The sequence below is a fragment of the Neopsephotus bourkii genome, unplaced genomic scaffold (genome assembly GCF_033783945.1).
Source record: "Neopsephotus bourkii isolate Nb327-2 ecotype Australia unplaced genomic scaffold, CSIRO-AGI_Nbou_v1 NB_272, whole genome shotgun sequence".
Taxonomy (NCBI): Eukaryota; Metazoa; Chordata; class Aves; order Psittaciformes; family Psittacidae; genus Neopsephotus; species Neopsephotus bourkii.
Window position 1 is genome coordinate 9,309,776 of NW_026900781.1, and position 19,521 is coordinate 9,329,296.

The 19,521-nt window shown below is 40.1% G+C and overlaps 1 pseudogene; it reads right to left on the bottom strand.

Annotated features, from left to right (window-relative positions):
- Nucleotides 1-788: 788 nt before the first annotated feature.
- LOC133208669 (U1 spliceosomal RNA) lies at nt 789-910 on the bottom strand (annotated as a pseudogene).
- Between the last annotated feature and the right edge of the window lie 18,611 nt (nt 911-19,521).

A 19,521-nucleotide genomic window follows, 5' to 3' on the forward strand; every position in this document is an offset into this window, starting at 1 on the left:
AATCAGTGCCAGGCCTTGTTACAGATGAGTTCCAATAAATTATCAGCTGTGGACAAATTCTGAATGTTAAACATTCTCTGTTTCTCTGTTTCTCTGTTCTCTGTTTCCCTCTTTATTTTCCTTCCACTCACTGTGCTCCTGTTTCCCTCTGAGCTTGGAGCATACAGCAAGCAGGGGGGTTTAGAAGGATTTTCCCCCTTCTAAACAATGTGAGAACCTCGCTACTTAATTTTGTGTGATATAAATAATACAGGCATTTATTTGTTTTTCAGGAAAAAAACAGAACAAACCAAAACAAACACAACAAAACAAAAAACAAAATAGGGACATCTCTGGACTTCAGTAAAATAGATATTTTCTCTTTTACTTGTAGCTGACAAGTAATTCCCGTAGTGCCTTGTAACCCTAATCTAACTTACATTAATTCTTTTGCCAAAATGCTTTGTCTTTGCCCTTTGGAAGCAGGTAATTAATAAGTGGTTTTGTGAGCTAATGCTAACTTTTCCTCAGTTGATCTGCCACTTCCAAATTGGGTTATTGAGATTAGCAGTGTACCTATCAGTTAAGTAAATTTTACTTTCTAGTTTTACCAGTAGACTCAGATACGTCAAAAGGCCTAAGGTGGCGTAGTCTTGCATGGCTAATGGAAAACTCTGACTATTGTAATGAGTAGAATGACCTTTAAAAGTATTCTGGGTTGCAGTTGTCTACAGCCGCTGTGCAACAGGGAGTGAATAAGCTGTGATCCTTAGCCTGGATGAACTCTCTTATCTGTCCTGGGTTCAGCCGTAGCAGTCGAGTTTCCCGCATTTGGGAAAATCACAGAGGTCAACACATCCAGAGTGCAGGGTATGAGCCTCACCCTGGGATAATCATCTGCCTGATCACGGTGTCTCCCCTGCCAGATTTTACTACTTTGCTCCATTTACCAGTCCACATGAATGACTGACAAAGGGAATTAAAGACACCTTGATCTGCAAAACCTGCAAATTTGGGGACAGAGCAAAACTACAAGTTGAACTTTGCTACCCTGCCCTGCCCTACTAAATTTAATTCAACCCATTTACACTGTGTGATATGAAAATCTGCCTAGAACAAGTACTGAGCTGGGAATGTGCAATACACAGCTTTCCTGGGGAGGCATATTTTAAATCTGGACTCGGTGAGGAAAATCAACTGATTTTTTGCATCCTTCCCAATAATTTTACCTAAATGTTAAGGAAATCAGGGTAAGAGGCAGAGAGAAACTTTTCCATTCTTTCCAATGAACCTTTTGACCTTATTTCAAAAGTATTTAATAGGGCTGATAAGATGCACTTGTATGTATGTTCATTTAAATCCTGTAGTGGCTAATCTAGGTGAGTGAGATGTTCCTGCCACACACTACAGGGATGAGCCTGTCCTTACAGAATAATTCAGGTTCCAGTGCTGGTGCAAGGAAAACTTTCTAATGCTTCCATGGACCTTTGTCACCCTTAGGTGATGGCCTCTCAAGCTGCATCTGATTAGGAGTTCCCCTCATCAGTCTGTCTCTCTGTCAACAGCATATTTTTACAACATAACATGGTCCTATGATGTGATTCTATGACTCTAACGTAGATGTATTACACCTTAACCATAGCCCAAACATCTCACAAACAGATCGACTTTACACCAAATAACAACCAGGAACATGGTTTCCATTACCTATAATGCTGAAATGATGACAGTTGGAAACCCAGATGCTGTCAGCCAGACATCTAAATTCATACTGAGGTGCCTAGATTTAAGCTGAGATTTAGCTGTGTATGCCCAGTGACACTGACAAGCAGGGCACTTTTTTTTCTCTGTTTATACAGAAGCTGATTTCCAGAACCCAGACTGAAAACTAATAATTGGTACTGATATTTTATTACTGAGAAATTTTCTTCTTGATCTTCTAAACCCACTGTACTTCTTTGCACTGTATAGAGCAATGTTGCCTTATAGTCAGACTGCAGGGGAGTGTGAATCAGAGCTCCAGTTTCTATACACAGCTCTCCCAGTGACTTCATATAAAGTCCAGGACAAGTCTTGCTCTTTCCCCACCTATACCCTCTCAATTGCTACAACAGATCGGTAGGGGATACTACTTCCCAGGGCTGCTATGAGGCCTAATTAATTTGCAGAGTGCCTGCAGTTTTTGAATGAAATGTGCTATAGAAGTGGAAAGGCAGCATTATTATTAATATTATTGTTATTCTTGTCATTATTGTTATTATTTTTATTATTATTATTGTTATTTCACAGGAGCATTTGCATTGTTCTCTGGAGCAGCCTGTACCTGGTGAAAGACTGTCTTCCAATCTTTCTAGACAGGAGTTCTATTAACTTACAAACAAACAGGTCATGCTGTTCTTGGAGCAGAATTCTCTAGCATGTTAGTGACAAATTCACACTACTGGCCCCTGAGTGGTCTGGAGAAATCCAGGTTTTTCTTAGTGCTTAATAAAAAAAAGGCCATCATAAAATATGTCACTTCTGGCCAGTTAATACTGTCACAAGAGATAAAATCAAAGAGGAAAATTACATAAATTTATCTTTTCATGGGTGCCAAATGAACTGCAATCTCACTTTCAACATAGTATTTGTGGCTGCATGGCCAGATTTTCCAGTAAAGGCTCACAGAAAGGGCTCAGCTTCTGTTTCTGGCACCTGAAATGACCATGTTTTACTGTGGCTTAATAAACAGCCCGAAGTCAGTGTGGACTAATGTAGTGATGGCCACTAGAAGCCTTAGGATGGATCCACAGTTGCCATATCCTGCATTAATGCCACCAGAGGACTGCTGTGATTAATGTTGCCTGAGGACTCATCTGACAGCTCTGGCTACTTAGTTTGGTCTGAAAACCTGGCTGTCCGTATAAATAGCTGAGCTCTTTTTGCACTTCCAGCCACAGTGACTTGCAGTTTAGACGTCAAAAGGCACCAGAAAAAGTGATGCCCTTTATTTCTTACAAAGGACAGTTTAAGGGATATTTTTTTTAATTGGAGATTCTACAGATCACTCACATGAGCTGTGGACGAGAGAAGAAAATTTTACTCAAAGGAATATATCCACAGCCTCAAGAAATCAGCAGACACCATTCTCCTTGATTCTCTTGGGCTTTGAACCAAGCCACCAGTTAGAAAAAGACATTTTACTATTGAAAAGCATTGGTGGCAAGATCTGTATGAATGCCTGAAAAACAGTCTTCTTTTTACACACGCTTCATTAATCTTCCTCTGTTATTTTTGGTTTAGGAGCCAACAGCTGCAACAGGGCACAGGAGTGCATTACCCATATTCAGTGCTGGCTGCCTGTTGCACTGTCCGTGATAGCAAAGGTGAGTTGTTCCATAAGGAGAAAGCACTTCAGGGCTTACAGCAGCCAAGCGCAGCGATCCAGCAGAGCTCTGCACCAGCCAGAGGCTGCCCACCTACTGCTGCAGCCAGAAATGCTCTGTACACACAGAGCATTGTGGCAGGGATTTGAGGATGGCATGCTGACACTGATGTTGCCATTTTAAATTCAATCAATTAATATTATGAAGAGGCTAACCCATTACTACAGTTGATAGATGCTGTTGCCCTCATGGAGCTAAACGTTATACCAAGTGCTGGTACTAAGTGGTTTTCTGAGTCTTATAAATGTTAGATTGTATCTCTGATGATTTCATGCATTTCTTTTTTCTTTTCTGATTAGTTCTTTTTTTCCTGCTTAGTTCTTTTTCTTTTTAGGTATAGTGAGGGTGTTTCTTGAGGAGCAAATGGCAAAATGAAACTGAAAAGTACTTTAATTGCTATTTTAATTGCACAGATACCAGCTTCAAAATTCCAGTAGCAAACCAAAGGTATAATCTTTACAATGAAAAGAGCAACAGAGATATTTCTTCACAGGCTTTTAATTGTAATCCTAATGAAATCACCTTGTGAAGATGTGGGTTGCCTGAAGCATGCACATGATGGCAAAGAAGGTGACTTTGTACATTAGCATTCAGAAAGACTACAGCCTGTGGCATGGGTTACGCAGCATTCACTCAAAGCTTCCCAGATGAGGGAAAAGCAAATTTTGCCACCGCAAGAATGGGAAACAGAGCATTACAATATATCTTTCGAGGCTCCAGCTGCAGACAATGGGGAGAAAGGGATTCCTCCAAGGGGCAGCAGTGTCTATGTGTAAGTACCTCTATGAGAGGTGACAGAACTCCTTAGCCTTTATTCCCCCTTACAAAAGGCAGAACACCAAGTAGAGATGCACAGCTGATTTTCACTGTAGCCCACCATCTCCCAAACCCTTGCCACACAAACCCAATACAAGGGTGTGTCTATATTCTTAGTTCCTCAAACCTTTGGAAATTGCAGGAAAAGTATAGGCTTTTTTTTTTTTTTTCTCATTTTCTCTGTGCAGGAGGAACTATCCTGACTGCTATAAAATTACACTTTATTTCCACAACTGTGAATGTACTAGTAAGAGGAGCACTGTACTTACAATAGTAAAATAGCACCAGCCTAAAATATTAATGTTTGAAAAGCTTTACCTGGAATAAGGAATATTTGTGTCACATGAGAGTCTTCCTTTAAAGAAACAGTGGCATTTCATCAGCATTCTCAGGTTTTTTGCACCTACAGAAAGGATCTGGTTTTCAAAGGTGCTGCCTGCCTAGCAGGTTTCATAGGACTAAGCAGAACTGCTCTGATGAACATCTTGGAAAACTAGACACCTCTTCAAAAGTATTAAATAAAGCTCTACCATAAAGCTCCTTTTTCATCTGCTTTTAGCTATTTCATAACGCACTGCTTCATCTCAGCAATCTTCTATTCCTATTACACAGACAGCAAAGGAGGAAAAAAAAACTTATCAACCAGACTGAAGACGGACATGACCTCACTCATTCATCAAATAGAATCAAAGTCAATACAACAGTGTCAGTAAATCCCATTTAATGATCTCTCCCCAAAGAACTTTTACATGTAGAGAGATGATTATTAATTTACCATTTTGAAATATAATTCATTACACACCAAATGCTCAATAAGCCACAGGGGCAGCAATCACTGTAAGACAACTTTATGTTTTACCAGAACCACTAGACCAGTCTGAGGCTCCTAAGACCAATTATTGTCACTGAACCAAAGATTGCTTTATCTTCTGTAGGCTAGTGAAAGTCCTCTGTTAAACATTACATTGGCAGGGGAAGCCAAGATGTGGTGCTTCCCAGACATATCCTATGCTGCTAGACTAATAAAGTCTTAAGAGTGGCAAAGAAACAAGTCATAGAAATGGGTAAATTCGGTCTTTCAGAAGAAAATGCCAGTTACTGTGTGAACATCTTAAGTCCTGATATCATCTTCTTTCCTTTGCAAAATTCTTGTGACTTGAGTTTTCCAGAATGCAGATTTCAACCAAAGATGCAGGTAGGTTTTAGCTCGCATCACAAATAAACCCACACATACAGTGCATACAATTGCATTGTGCCCATTCCTAACTCTCACTGAAGTCAGTAAAATGATGGGGAGAGCAGTGTACTGAGTTGATTACTGAGAGTCAGTAAAAATAACTCAGAATCTTGTCTATGAGAATAAAGTAGTACTTGCCTGGCTAGGGTATTTTGGGGGTTCTATAATCAACATGATATTTTATTTAGGAAAAAAAATCCTCACTGCTTACTTGTAGGGACAGATCCAAAACATAACAATGTGAGATGTCCATTGTCTTTCATGACACCTTACCTGTATTACTACGTTCAGCTCTGGAGCCTCCACCACAAGAGAGACATGGACCTGCTTGAGCCAGTCCAGAGGAGGGCAATGAAGATGTGAGAGGGCTGGAGCACCTCCCCTATGAAGACAGACTGAGAGAGTCAGGGTTGTTCAGCCTGGAGAAGAGCAGGCTCCAGGAAGACCTTATAACAACCTTCCAGTACCTAAAGGGGGCCATCAGGAAATCTGAAGAGGGACTTCTTACAAGGGCATGTAGGGATAGGACAAGGAGGAATGGCTTTAAACTGACAGAAGACCAGTTTAAGTTAGATAGTAAGAAGCAGTTCTTCCCTGTTGTGGTGGTGAAACATTGCAACAGGCTCCCCAGAGAAGTCATGGTGTCCCCATCCCTGGTAGTGTTCAAGGCCAGGTTGGATTGGGCTTTGAGCAACCTGGTCTAGGGGAAGGTGTCGCTGTCCATGGCAGAGTGTTGGAACTAGGTGATCTTTAAGGTCTCTTCCAACCCAAACCATTCTATAATCCTATGATTAACTTCAGTAAGCTTCCAATTTACGAAGAAGGATGCTACTGTGCACTTCACAGCAGCAGTAACACTAGCAGTTATCTTCCCCTCTACACATATCCAAAAAGCAATTTAACGCACCAGCAGCAGTTGCCTATTAATCGGGCTAGAATAAAGGTAGCCTGGGAGGGTGGGTTTAAAAGAGGAATGTGGTACTATTATGTATTGCTTGCAAAGTAAACAAGCAACATCAGTATAGTCATTTCCTAATTACGAGCTGTTTCATAAACTGTAAATGCTAACATGGGAGAGGTAAATCATAGCAATTTAATTAATAAAACACTTTAGACAATTAAATCCATATGTGCATGTCCTGTGGCACAACATCAATAATAGAAGCTTGCAGGCATATTTTGGAAATTTTATGCAATCATCTGCAGATCTTGTAGTCAATAATTGGTACAAACTGTTTTAACTCTTCCTTTCCTGATCTGGAAAACAGAAAGGAGTTGTTAATCACTATTATTATTGATTTCATTACATTTATTATGTTGCCCGTTTTTCCATTCTATGTGTGCATTTTAAATTATTTCTGTGCAAGCTACAAAATGAATCTGATCTTTTCTTTATATATTTGTGATCCCCGTACACAGTATAATGAATGGACTTCATCCTAGAAAGTTAATAGACTTGTTTTCCTGGTCCACAGAGCTAGACTGAAATTTGCAGACAGTGCAACTCTGGGCTCTGCAGTCTGAGTATGATTTCTGAACAATGGGGCTTGAGCTTTCAAGTTGCAAGGATCTGTCCATGACCAAAGATATACGAAAGATTTCGGGGACCCTAAGCACAGAGCTGAATGGAGACTTTGACAGCTCCACATAGACAGCTGAGGAATGTTCAGAGAGGCTACCTCATGTAAGCAGCAACTTGGAGTTGTACACAGATTGTTATCCTGGTATTTACAAACCAGGCTGACAGTGATCCAGAAAAGAAACAGGTAATCAGAACCAAACAAGCACAAGACCAAAATCCCATACACTTTTCGTGTGGGACACAGAGCTTGACAATATATTATAAACCTCTATAATTTGCTGTATCTAGCAGTGCCTGTTAAGTCTGGGAGCCCATTTGTCCACAGACAGCAGCTGCACACTCTGGTAAATGGTCCACGCGCCATTTTTACACAGACAAACTGCTAGGAATAGCCAAGCCCCAGTATTTACAAAGTGTCCAAACATCTCCAAGCAGATGGCTGTAGCTGAACTCAGGCAAATCTCAAAAGAACTGGCCAAAGTGTTGCTTCCCCACCTGCCAAAACCAAACTCCTGTATACCAGGAAAGTACTAGGGTCTTTCTAAGGTTCATTAAGCTTGAAGAAGGAAATAGCATGGATCACATTCCCATACTGGCTCCCAGATAATTTCCAGTGTCCATGTAAAGCTTTGTTCTTGGAATTTCAAGGAAAAATGAATGCAACCCTGGCAACATCAAAGCATGGTATGATCTTTGAACCACTATAACTGTGTGTCCTCTGGGACAATGCAAACTACAAAGACTTTTAAAGCAATTAATGGATTCAGCTCCGTATGCATCAAAGTTCCAGTTCTGATTAATGCACTGCCATGGTAGCAGTGCTCCCTGGGGACAAGGCAGTTCACAGAGTCCCAGAAGCAGCATATAAAAGTTGGGGACATCTTCAGTTAAGGGGATCTCACAGTGGGTAGTCTTCCAGTAGAGATCAAACACTTGCTAAGTCTCAAGGGAAAAAAGTCAAGTCTTCGTTCATGTAGTTTAAGTCTCTGAATCTTAGATGTCCACTCACTTTCCCAAAAGAACCAAAGAAGAGATTTAATTGCAAAAGTGGAAAACTTTCCAAAGACTTGGTGAGATCTTCCAGGGGTTTCACCATGTCTGTTGCTGTCATATGAAAAAAAATGGATGATGATTTTAAGATCATTGAACGGATAAGTAGAGACAGGAATTAGCTGGTAAAGTGAATCTGCTGTTCACTTATAAAGATACTGTGGGGAAAAATTCCCTTCTTTGTGAGCATACTATGGCTTCCCATGAATTCCGGCTTCCCTTGCATTTTTATTGTCTCAATTTATGTGAGATATTGCTATTACCTTTCTCATAGTAGAAAATCAAGAGACTAAACATGTGTCTTTCTTCCTGATCTTTAGGGATGGTCTTTCCACTGCCTGTTGTTATTTGTAGGATCAGGATTTCACACACTACAATCTGCAGAGCGTTTGAGGTCTTCTGAGAGAGTAATGTAAGTGTGAATTACTAGTGCTGTTACTGATAATGATGCAAAAATGTCTGTCTTCTGGTAGGGAGAGAAAAAGATCAGGAAACTTCTGGAAATGTGTCTTACAGAGAGAGATATTTTAAAACTTTTCTGTTCAGTTAAAAATCATTGTACATTGAAGCTTAACTTTTTAAAATTCCTTTATTATTATTATTATTATTACTATTATTCACATATTTGGTAATTCAACAGTATACCACAGTATACCACAGCAGCTTTATTTTAAACTGTGAAGGCACTTGTAGCGTGAAATTCTTACACCAGGGATGTTGGTTGTAACTATGTGGGCCACTATCGAGTAGCTTGCCAATATATAATAATGAGTATTTGCTATTTGGGTTTAGTTATAATTATTTTTTCTACCCTGTAAAACACAGTAAGACTCTTTTGGCTCATGTATGTTTTCACAGTGTGGGGTGATGTTAAAATGAATAATGTTAAAGTGGTTCCTGGCAGAGCATTATGGAGAAAATGCTTGTATGATATCATTTATATATAAATCCTGCTCCAGTTCATCAGGATATTGAGCAATTTCAAAGCCATAGTGCACTGCCTTGCTACCCACTTGAAGGAGTTTCTTCTAGATTACTGCTTTGATTCTTGATAAGAACTGGCCTCTTTCTTCTGATGGGAACTGGGCAAATGCCCTCACTGCATTTCAAATCGCATCATATAGTTTTGCTGGAAACATTGCTTCTGATAAAATTGTTGCTAATTCCTGCTGCCCTACCACTAAGACTGTCTGACATATGAGACCAATTTTCCTGAGTATGGTTTTGTGGCTTAGTATTTCTTTACTTCAGAAAAGCTGAACTGAAAGGACAGAACATGTATGCAGTATTTAGAACTGGCACCTGTGTGGACTGTTTTTCCAGTTTGGAGCTGTCAGAGAATGGAGACATCACCTCCTATAGCAAAAGTTAGGAGAGTTTGGAGCTGTCAGAGAATGGAGACATCACCTCCTATTGCAAAAGTTAGGAGAGTCCTGTCCCTCTCCCCCCCCCAAAAAAAGGCTAACAATTGTTAGTTTTTCCAGGTAAGCAGTGAATGCCACACTTGGCATGATTAGCAGGGATGGTCAGCCAGAGAACCTCATCCAGAGTTCTCTGGAGATGGCAGAACAAAAACCTAACACGTTCATCATGTAGCCACTACAAACCTACTCAGCCTCACCTGTATGACTCTCATGAAATATGACACACTGATTCATTCTGACTATCTATTCAGATGACTACAAAGATTAACATCTTTCTGACAACATCACTTTGCTTCTTCAAGCAAGATCACAGGCATTTGGAAGAGCCATTAGTCATGTGGAAGAAAAACTATCTTCCCGTGCAAGTGGGTTCTTCAGAGAAACAGGAAACCATCAGCAATGTTGGTTAGTCTAAAGCTCTTTTTTTTTATACTGTTTGAATGTGTCTCTTGATGTGAATCTTGATCATTGTGCTTTTAGAGTCAGCCTTCTGTTCTGAATGGGTAACTTCTTAAAAACCCAATTTGTTTAAAATGTTGTATCTATACATTCTCTGAGAATGTGCATATATATCCTATATTTATACTGTAATTATAGATTGCATTTCACCAATAAAATACATCACTGCTTATATCAGCTCTTTCTTTTTTATGAGCTGGACAACTTGACTTTTAATTGCTATGTGTTCTTCAGGAATTAGAGATAAGATTAGTCCTAGCTGTACTTTTAGTTTAAACCCATAAATAGTCCGACAGAATCAGCAAGATCATTTCCATGTTTAACAATGAAACAATTGTGGATTGGAAGATTATGATGACAACTGTTCTGATAATGAAAAAAGAAACTACTCTCTTTGTTATCCCTTTTTTTTTTTTTTTTAGAATTTTTGGTACAGACTTTGCTACATAGTTTAATGGAATGCAGTGGAAAATAATCATTCAATATTGAACATTTAAACTATTTTCTAATAATTTTTAAACAGATATTATGGTTTTAATAATAGAATCATAGAGTAGCTAGGGTTGGAAAGGACCCTAAGATCATCTAGTTCCAACCCCCCTCCCACGGGCAGGGACACCTTACACTAAACCATCTCACCCAAGGTTTCGTCCAACCTGGCCTTGAACAGTGCCAGGGATGGAGCATTTACAACCTCCCTGCGCAACCCTGGGTTCAGCAGTAGCAGTCATTTTTCTCTTTCTTGGTAGCTGGTGCAGTGCTCTGTTTTGACTTTCGGCCTGGGAACAGAGCTGATAACAATGACATTTTGGTCTGGCCAAGGACTTTGTGAGCCTCATGTTCTTCCAGGGAGGAGGGGAAGCCGGTAGGAAGCAGAGACAGGACACCTGACCCAAACTGACCAAAGAGGTATTCCATACCACAGCACGCCATGCCCAGGATGTAACTGGGACTTACCTGGAAGGGGTAGAGGGCTGGGGGGTTAGAGGAGGTATGGAGGTATTGGTAGGTGCTTCGTTGGGCTGGGGGAGCGAGTTATCGGTTGGCGGGTGGTGAAGTGCTGTATTCTCTTCCCTTGTTATTTCCTTTGTCATTATTATTATTGGTGGTAGCCGTAGTGATTTGTGTTATACCTTAGTTACTAAACTGTTCTTATCTCAACCCGTGGGAGTTGCATTCTTTTCGATTCTCCTCTCCGTCCCTCTGGGAGTAGGGGGATGGAAAGAAGGGGATAGCGAGTGAAAGAGCTGTCTGGCTGGGTTTAAACCACACCACCATTCCAGTGCCTCACCATCCTAACAGGAAAGAATTTCCTCCTTATATCCAATCTAAACTTCCCCTGATTAAGTCTTAACCCATTATCCCTTGTCCTGTTACTACAGTCCCTAATGAAGAGTCCCTCCCCAGCATCCCTATAGGCCCCCTTCAGATACTGGAATGCTGCTATGAGGTCTCCACGCAGCCTTCTCTTCTCCAGGCTGAACAGCACCAACTTTCTCAGCCGATCTTCATACGGGAGGTGTTCCAGTCCCCTGGTCATCCTAGTGGCCCTCCTCTGGACTTGTTCTATGAGTTCCATGCCCTTTTTATGTTGAGGACACCAGAACTGCACACAATACTCCAAATGAGGTCTCACAAGAGCAGAGTGAGGGGCAGGATCACCTCCTTTGACCTGCTGGTCACACTCCTTTTGATGCAGCCCAGGATACGGTTGGCTTTCTGCGCTGTGAGCGCACACTGAAGCTGGCTCATGTTCATTTTCTCATAGACCAACACCCCCAAGTCCTTCTCCGCAGGGCTGCTTTGAATCTCTTCTCTGCCCAACCTGTAGCTGTGCCTGGGATTGCTCCGACCCAGGTGTAGGACCTTGCACTTGGCATGGTTAAACTTCGTGAGGTTGGCATCAGCCCACCTCACAACCATGTCAAGGTCCCTCTGGATGGCATTCCTTCCCTCCAGCCTATCAACCGAACCACACAGCTTGGTGTCATTGGCAATCTTGCTGACGGCACACCCAATCCCACTGTCCATGCCAGAGATGAAGATATTGAACAAGATCGGTCCCAACACGGATTTCACTGCATTCTTTCAGAAAATAGGTCTCCTATGTGGAAACAATGCACTCCTTTGAAAGAAAAATCCTGACTGAAAAAGCTGTTTCAGTTTGAAATTCAGCTGTTCTCACATTTCCAGTTTAAAAAAAAAGATGACTCTGACTATTTTACGACTTCTGTGGAGAAAAATATGTATATCCAGGATGACTGCATTTTATTGTCTTAATTGTTCCTGCCAATTTATCATTATCAATGCTGTCAACTGATTCTACATGTGGACTTTGATATCTCTGACACCATATGGTCCTGTGCAGTTCTATTTAACTGCCGAAATGATACCCAAAAGCCCAAAAATAATTTGCAGAAGGTTATTAAGCAGGCTGTTATATTCAATCATCTTTCTTTATTAATGCATTTGGATTTTTAATCCATCCCACCAGTATGTTTGTGGGTTCAATTGTTATTGAGTCTGATGTGTTGCAGAAAACAATCCTGTATGACTCAAGTTAATGATAGACAGACTCTGTGAAACACAGGCCTTAATGTGAGATGTTGACTGCAAAATGCTGTTGCCAAGGTGGCACATTGCTACATACATAAAAAAAAGAGAGCAGATCTTCAACAGGAATGATGTTGATCTTTTTACAGTGCAGGAGACTGCCTTTGTGTTATCTAGAAAAGATATCCATAAGCGACATTTGCTACTGGCAGCTATATATTCTCATGGATAAAGTGGAAGCATCATGGCCTTGGGTGAGTGTGGGAGGAAGTGTTGGCCATGTCAGACAGCCTTCCCTTAGTCCCTACAGCAGCTGAATGGAGGCCACTTGCAGTGGTTATGGGATACTCAAGGTGTGGAATTTTGTCCTTCTAAACTGGATTTCTTCCTGTCATCACCAGTCTGGTACAGGATTTTACAGATGTTACAAATGCCGAGTATTTCTATGGGGTTTGTCAGGGAATAGAGACACCTACTGGTGGGATATAATAACAGTAATCACCATCATAATGTTATTATTATTGTCATAATAATTATTATAATAGGGATAATAGAAACCACAAAACCAACAAAAAGCCCTCACTGCAGCTTTAAAACAAAGTTATATGGCCAGTCCATAGAGATTTAGAAGCAGTGGAAGTGTTCAGCACATATACACAGAGCTAAATGCATATTTTATTAAAGGAAGGACTCATATTGTCGTATATGGTAAGTGGAGTGAATGCCAACAGCTCCCTCGTATATCCAAAAGTAAATGCAATCAAAAATTAAACATGGATAAGTTCTCACTGAAAAAATTGGGGGAGGGGGTTGTAGAAAATACTATTTTTATCCATGAAAACCCTCTCACTGTCAGAACTCAATGCTTTTTCTCTCTTCACTGCATTTGGCAATAATAAAAATATATTTTCAGGAGATTGCATGAGCACACGGTCCTTTCTTTTCGGTGTAATAGCTACATGGTTTTAGATATCTCTCCAGTAAATTATAATTTAATTTTCAGCTATTTAAAGGTCACTCTGAATAATATATACGCTGCTTAATAATCAGTTAAAATAATGGCACCTTTCAGGAGTTTAGGCTAATAGCAGTATTGCCTTTGTGCAGGCCTTTGCTGGTTTCATTTGTTGTGTGATCGGTGAAGCAAGAGAGAAGTTCCTCGAGCCAGATCTTCAGTCTCTCTTTCTTTTTCTTTTTAATGGGAGGAACAAAAACCTTTTCGCAATCAGCAGCAATCTCTCCAAAGGTCTTTTAATTTAAAAAGTCATAAGTGTTAATTAGCTATTATTAAGTGCCCCCTGTATAAATTAACGTGATTGATGAAAAAATTAAGGGTAATGAAAAATGTAGCAATGCATGTATTTTTAAGAGACTATATTAAAGATGAAAGTCCCCAAAGACAGAAACTAAGGCCTGCTTCACCCGTGCCCTGCCTTTATTAGTACTAATAAAAAAAATATATATATATATATATCTCCAGAATGCACATAGACACATTGGATATACCAGTTTTAACATATTTCTTACTTCATTTTGCTTTGGATACCTCTTTGTGACAAAGGCTTATTCCAATGTGATGTCATTTGTCAAAATTCTTTTTGTTTTTTTTTTTTTACCAAAAGGAGGTTCTCTTCAAACAGAAACTGAGATTTAGAGGTAGAAAGAGAGCTGAACTAATTGAATGACTGCTTTCCTCATTAATATAATACGTACCATGTGGTTTACAAAATCAGTTCTTGTTTCATCTGTTATCAGAATCAAAAACTAAAGTATAAATAAGATAAAGTATTCATTTCTCCACAAGGATTTTTGTCCCATTATAAAGTTACATTTGTAACTGTTCTGGGTTCTGCAACCTGTTTGCCTACATGAGCCTGACTGGACCACCATTTGTTTTAACAGCATTTCACAAGAAACAGGCCAGGTTAGGCCACAGTGACTGCACATCAAGAGTATTTCCAAGTGGAAAATATTTTAATAAATAATATCAGATCAGGATACTTTGCCATCTTCTCATCTGCCCAAAACATACTACTTGCAGCATATAGGCACTAATTTACTTGAATTTTTCTGTTTTACATTAAGGCTTTACGTGAAATCATAATGCGATCTGACCTACATTAATCTCCATTAAGAAATAGTTTCCAAAAAAATAAGTTGGCAATGCAAACAGAAGGACTAAGAGATTTATTATTAGCATTCGTGCATGCTACACATGCAGAATACCTCCAAAAGAGCCAGGGATTTAACCACAGGACCCTGCTGAGGTGTGTCAGCAGCAAATAGTTTCATGAAGCCTGGTTTTCTATGACACTGTCTCTTGTTGTGAGACCTTGTCTGTTGCTTTACCTCCTGTTGCTTGATTGGCAGGTTGGAGAAAGTGTGAACCTGCACAATGTGCACTGTCTACAAAGTGTTCAACCTCTTAAGAGCGTGCATTCCAAAAAATGGCTTCAGAGCTTTTCTTCCTCTCAACCCCAGCCCACAGGAAATTATTAGTAGAGCTGACTTCAGAGCAGCTCTGGGTGTATGTCTGTCAGGCGTACCTGAAAGTGTCCGTGATTCATAGGCATCAACAGCACAAGCTTATAATTTTTTTGTGTTTTCCTTACTTTTTTTCTTTCTCTTCCTCTGAGCTCCTTCACCCCAGTGCAGTTCAGCATGTTTCTTACTAAACTAAATAACATTTAAACTACATTGTTTAATGCAGTTAAACATTACTTTTGAGGTGGGCTGATGCCAACTTCATGAAGTTTAACCATGCTAAGTGCAAGGTCCTACACCTAGGTTGGAGCAATCCCAGGCACAGCTACAGGTTGGGCAGAGAAGAGATTCAGAGCAGCCCTGTGGAGAAGGATTTGGGGGTGGTGGTCGATGAGAAAATGAACATGAGCCATCTTCAGTGTGCACTTGCAGCCCAGAAAGCCAACCGTATCCTGGGCTGCATCAAAAGGAGCGTGACCAGCAGGTCGAAGGAGGTGATCCTGCCCCTCTACCCTGCTCTCGTGAGACCTCACTTGGAGTATTGTGTGCAGTTCTGGTGTCCTCAACATAAAAAGGAGATGGAACTGTTGGAACAAGTCCAGAGGAGGGCCACGAGGATGACCAGGGGACTGGAGTACCTCCCATATGAAGATCGGCTGAGAAAGTTGGTGCTGTTCAGCCTGGAGAAGAGAAGGCTGCGTGGAGACCTCATAGCAGCCTTCCAGTATCTGAAGGGAGCCTATAGGGATGCTGAGGATGGACTCTTCATTAGGGACTGTAGTGATAGGACAAGGGGTAATGGGTTAAGACTTAATCAGGGGAAGTTTAGATTGGATATAAGGAAGAAATTCTTTCCTGTTAGGGTGGTGAGGCACTGGAATAGGTTGCCCAAGAAGGTTGTGAATGCTCCATCCCTGGCAGTGTTCAAGGCCAGGTTGAACGAGGCCTTGGGTGATATGGTTTAGAGCGAGGTGTCCCTGCCTATGGCAGGGGGGTTGGAACTTGATGATCTTAAGGTCCTTTCCAACCCTAACTATTCTATGATTCTATGATTAATGCAGACCCTAACTTGTCTGGTTTAGAAGACAGCATAATGCAGAGGGATGGTATGCATAAATGACACTTAACATTAAACCTGTCCAACACCTTCCAGTTTGAGACCTTTTTCTTCATTTGCTCTTCACCTTTTTAATTAATTAATTAGTTAAGAAATTGGAGTGAAATTATTTTTCAAGACAAACATCTGTGTTTCACTGGTTGTTTTAACGCAAAAAGGACTAGACATTTTCGAGATAAAATGTTTTTTTCTGGTTCTAGTAAAAGAATCTCACAGTTACTGGTTGATAATATGCCCCACATTTTACGCTCTAGTGCAAAAGTTTGAAAGTGGGAAGAAGATACGAGATATATGTCTTCAGCACAAATTTGATCAAATTTCTATAAACCCTCTGTGAAGTCTGCTGTCAAGGACTGGAAAGATTTTGACAGCTGAAGTCTCTGAAGAGCCTGACTGCATTAAGAAGCCCTATGCACTGACCAAGATGCATGTGCACCACTCCCAGAGGGCTGGTCATTCTCTAGCAAGAGCTCCAAGGGAAAAAAAAATTATCTCAACATATAAGAAGAGAAGACCAAAATAACAGCTACGCAGAGTGAGATCAAAAGTTCATCTAACCCAATAACCTGTTTCTGATAGTGACAAATAGTAGATGCATAAGGAGAAGTATAAGAACAAGGTAAGTATGAAATAGTAGTAGTCTTGGATATCCTTCAGGTTTCTGAAAATATGTAACTCTGGGAATTCCAAAGTCAGAGGTGTTTTCTGTTTATTAAATCCTCACCGGATTTTTCCTTCATAAGTTTGTCCAGTCCTTGACTCCATGTAAACCTCAAGCTTCTATGTTATGCCATGGTAAGAAGTTCTAAGAAAAACCCTCTTTCATTTGTTTTGAATTTGTTCCAATTCCCTTGATACACCAACAGCTTTTGTATGGAAGATGAAGTGAGCAGTTAACTTCTATCCAATCTGTATTAACAGGACAATTCAATTTGGAGGTATCCTCAGGACTACATCTAGATCAACCTCTTCCTTAAAAAAGGGTAAGGGCAGGCTAGTCTGCTCTGGAAAAGCTTTGAGGAAGAAGACTGCACAAGCTCTCTGGGCAACCTACTCTGCTGCTTGGCTATCCTCGAGGGGAAAAGGTTTTTGTTGGGGAGCAGGAAGAGCAGGGCTGCTCCATTACAAGCAGTGAGCTGGGAGATGAAGGTGACTATTGCCCAGGCAATGCCCTCAACAACCAGGGTGTAGGCCCACAGGACTGGTGGGTGGGACAGGTAGAGCAATGTAGCAATGACAAGTTCCAGCGACAGTCCCAGACAAGCCCAAGGTTTAGAGCTCTGCACTATATCCTACTATATCCTAGAATCTTTCAAGCTGAAAAAACCTTACAATGCAGTGTTTCATTGTAGTTGATTATTTCATATAGGACCTAAGTAATTCAATGTTTAAGTGCAAAAATAGTTAAACAAACTTGAATCTAGTGAAAACCCACCGGATAAACATCTGCTGTTATTACAGTGCATGACAGTAAATGGGAGTGGTGTGAAAAATTCAGTTGTAACAAATCTCTGCTGAAGAGATGAAAAGTACTTACACAGAACCATAGAATAATTGAGATTGGAAGGGACTTCTGAGGTAAGATGGTTTAAACCCAGCACAAAGCAGACCCAACCAGTTGCTCAAAGACTTTAACTGACAAGTTTAGAGTATCTTCAAGGATGGAGAGTGTGCAGCCTCTGTGGCAATGTGTTCCAATATTTGACTGCCCTAATTGGGAAAATTTGTTTTCTAATGTGTGATCAGAGTTTTTCTTATTCCAGCTTGGGCCCACTCACCATCATCCTTTCACTATGAACATTTGAAAACAGACTCCTACTGTCCTTACGTTGTTTTGGGCTATAGAAGACAGCAATATCTCCCACAAAACCTCCTTTTTCCAAGGGAAATGACCCATTTTCCTCAGCCATTTGTCATGTATCATGTACTTCCACCTTCAACCATCTTGCTGGCCCTCTATTGGACTCACATCAGTATATCAATATCTGTCTTGTAGTGGGAACACCAAAACTGGACATAGTGCTCAGAATGTAGTCTCATGGACAATACAGGACCATGTTCATTATTTATGCTTCAAAATAGTGTTGCAGGGCCCCTACACTCCTGACCAAAGTTTTTACACTTGTTGTTAAGCCGATGGGCTAAATGGGAATACTAGCACTGGGAAAAAGTTAGTGGCTCATCGGTAAAAAATAACAGTGGAGGCTAGTTTCCAAGAATACATCAGACCCTGATCCTCATCTGGTATTAATCATCACAGCTGCATTTCTATAGAAATATACAAATTTATATTAGCTAAGAAGATTACTTGCTGCACAAAGCACAAGAGCACAATATAGTTGGTCGCAGAAGGCTTGTAATATAGCTCTGTTGCTTACTCTCAGTCACACCAGAATAAGGTAAATCTTTATTAGTTTGCTTTTAAATGTAAAAGAGAAGTGTTCTTTGAAGAACTAACAGATCTATTAGCTTGTTCTAAAGTCCACCACATCAGCAGAAATGTTCCTGGTGATTTCAGTGATATTTGCTATTTCATGAAACATACACTCCTTTAACAGGTATTATTATTTGCAATCTGCAGCTCAAGTAATAACTCTGACACAGACCTTATACTACCTATCTCTATGGAATCTTTCTTTTAGGAGATTCAAAGAACAAAGGTTTTTCGTGCTTTGTTCAATACATTAAAAAAAAAAATTAAAAAAATCCACCAAACCACCAACCCAATATTTACAAGAGAAAAAAGTACTTTTTAGACTAAAAACCAACAGAAGGACTTACACGCTTTAGTAAAATTAATGAATGCTTTTAATTGCACATGGCTATGCTCTGTGAAAAAAACACCCTTAGATTCTGTTTGAACATGTACAAAGAATCTGAAGGTATTGTGCTGCTCTATACCATAAATCATTCCTCCATAATAATGCCTTCCTGTCCAAGCACACTAATCAAATCTCTTCCCTGTCACTGGAATTATTACATTTTAACAAGCACAGGATTTAATCATCAGTGCAGGCTTTTCACGCATTTACTTCATTCAGGTCTTGACAGCAAACCTTTACTCATGAGTTGTCCTTACAGTGGTGGTTTGATTACTATTTTGACTACTCATGTGAGTAATACTTTCCTGTTTCAGGCCTTTAATTAGCTGAATGTTTTCAGAGATATTTTTATATACTGCATTTTCTCTGTGCATTAACCATGGTATCCTTCCTCCCTCCCTCATGTTAATGACTTGGGCAGGTATGTATTTGTCTAATGTATCAATCACTTTCTCCTCACTTTCTACACTTCTAAAGTCTTTCTGATTGCTTCTCATGAATTTTAAGAAGCTTCTCTGGTAGAAAAGACCTTGGCATCTATATTGTAAGTCACACAGGATTTAATCTTTTGTG